Source organism: Bos mutus, chromosome 8, assembly GCF_027580195.1.
Source record: "Bos mutus isolate GX-2022 chromosome 8, NWIPB_WYAK_1.1, whole genome shotgun sequence".
Lineage (NCBI taxonomy): Eukaryota > Metazoa > Chordata > Mammalia > Artiodactyla > Bovidae > Bos > Bos mutus.
In genome coordinates, this window is record NC_091624.1 from 102070620 (window position 1) to 102073192 (window position 2573).

General features: G+C 44.6%; 1 pseudogene; it reads right to left on the minus strand.

Annotated features, from left to right (window-relative positions):
* Window positions 1-1260: 1260 nt before the first annotated feature.
* LOC102265091 (DNA polymerase epsilon subunit 3 pseudogene) lies at window positions 1261-1786 on the minus strand (annotated as a pseudogene).
* Window positions 1787-2573: the final 787 nt, after the last annotated feature.

The window sequence follows — 2573 nt, forward strand, 5'->3', positions numbered from 1 at the left end:
ATCATTTTCTCAATAGTCATCACTCATTTATCAACAAACTTACACTGTACTCATTTAATAAATCAACAGTGTCAAACTACACTTCACTACTTTTCGACCTCCAAGCACTCAACTTAGAGACCAACAAAACAGTGCTCGGAGCACCAAAAGGAAAGAGAAGAAAACCTGGAAAGGTCAACTGAGATACTTAGGAGCAGTTAAAGGGGATGGGTGAAGGGAGGAATTAGATTCCCCAGCACCATCAGATTTCCCTCACGGGTCAAAGAGGTTTACAAAATCAGTTTTAAGACATAAGGTTAGAATTAGGGAATCAGAGGAAGCCATACTCTGGGATATTGCAGGTCATCCAAGTTCCTGGGTTGGCAGAAGTAAGAAAAAGAGGGGCAGAGAAGATGGGAATGGGGAGCATAGGAGAGGTAGGACAGACAGGAGGTGAGAAGGACAGAGGGAGAAAGCTGCGCCTACAAGATGTAAAGGTCAGAACTTGTCATGAATTGGAAAAACGAAAAGCCATAGTCACAAATCTGGAAGATGGACTACGGGAAGGGAAAGCCTGGAGTTTTATACCTTCCATGAGATGATGACAAATCCTGAAACCATACAGTGGCAGGCAGTGAGGTGCATTTAAGACTAAATCATCTGTTTTATAAGAGTGACACATTGGCAATCTTGTTTAACTAATTCTACTCTGTGGATTTAAAAACATTATGTGCCTAGAAGATAGCCACCCAGGCAGGTTACACGCCTAACAGGCAATATAGAAGGGCTCCAGGCCAAGTGGGTCTGTAGAAAACAAAATTCAATTAATGTTACTGTCAAGTGAAGAGACAGCTGATTTCATTGTTTCTTCAACCCTTTTAATAATTTCCTAAAGCTAAGCCATTCTGATCACTTGAAATAAGCTAGTATTGCCAAATACTACGTAATCAAATAGGTTGATTGTAATCAAACCCCAATTTTTCCTGAGCCTTAACTGCCTCTGTGATCCGGAACATAGTTGGCAGCATGGAAGTTATTATTACTTTTTTGGGGGGGCAGGGAGGGAACTGGGGATCAACAATTGCCTAACTATATGTGTATGTAAACAAAAGAGATCAAACTGACCAATTAAATTAGCCATTCAGAATCCCTCTTGCCAAAAAGTTATAACCTTGAGACTGATTAAGCAAAACAGGTTTCTGCTACTCAGATGCTCTGAGTCTGGGAAGCACTGGCTTTGATGATAATCCTGATGATAATTCAGATTTTATTTCGATCTTCTCAGGCTCTTCTGTGAAGACTACTCTGCGCAGCAGGAAGAAGCCTCACACAAACGTGTTCCAGGATTGGCGTGGTTCTGTCCAAGGGGCGTCTCCCCACGCTCTTCAGTTGTCCACTTTCTTCATTCTGTTCTTCCTCCTTCAGCCTTTCCTCATCTTTATCATTGTCCTCATCCCTGTGCTTGTCCTGCTCTTCCGAATCTGTTTTGGTTTTTCTTGTCTTTGTTCTTTTTCTTTTGCTCTGAAGCTTCCTTCTTGCCTTTCTGCTCCCTCCTATAAGCTTCCAGAGCTTCTTTTAACCGGGTAAGGAACCGCTGAAACTCCATCTCCTCCATGGCAGACAGCAAATCGTTGGCATTTAGTGTCTTGAGCTTCCCTCTCATCGCGAAGCTGTTGGCACAGGATGTGGCATTAGCACAAAGACGCTGGCGGCGTGGGAGGCGATGTTGACACCGTCCCGAGCGCCTCCTTGATGATTCCGGTGATGACGGCGTTGGGAGGTTTAGGTCCTCGGGCCTCTCCGCCATGGCCGCGGCCGGGGACCGTGCCTGCGACCTCCGCTTCAGGCCCCTACGGCGTCCGCACTTCCCGCATCGCCGTAGTCTGACCCAGCGAGGCTTCCATCCTGCCCCGCGTGGCCCCAGTAATACCTCTTCTTACATTTCTCTCTGAGAAGGCCAACTACAAAAATCTGGGGTGTTGCTGGAATAACATAACACTGGTTATCTCAGAGTGATCTGAAACATAAGATGGTTCTTATTTGTGCCTCTGAAAAGCAAAAACTGGAAACCCAAGTTGGTATTTCCTAATAAATTCAGTTTGGCAGACATAGTATCTTAAGTGGTTAGTCTTTAGAGGACAGGTTGGGACACGTTGCTTTAAGTCATGGTAAATGCTGCCCTCCGGTGGACACATGTGGACATTACACTATGAATGAGGCGCCAAGAGCAAAGGCGCTTGAAAACTTGTTACTGAACATCTTCGCCTAAGGGGGTCTGTTTGTTGTTTTTCTTTTCTCTTGAGGGATTTCTTGGGACCCTGAAAAATTCTGACTTGTCTTCAGAACCACTTTCCACATCCCAGGAGCTAAAAAATATCTGCAATTTTCTGGCTTATAAGTACCAAATCTAGCTTTTATAACTACCTCCTTCCCTCTTGCCTACCTGTGGCTCGCTTACAAACTTCTCTCTTTAGAAAGCAACCAGGTATCCCTATTTTCCAGGGCTCTTAACAATTCCACTCATGTCTGTTTCTTGCTGCTGGGGAAGGAGGTGGAGAACCAAGGGTATAAAGAGATAAAGAGATAGTGAGGAA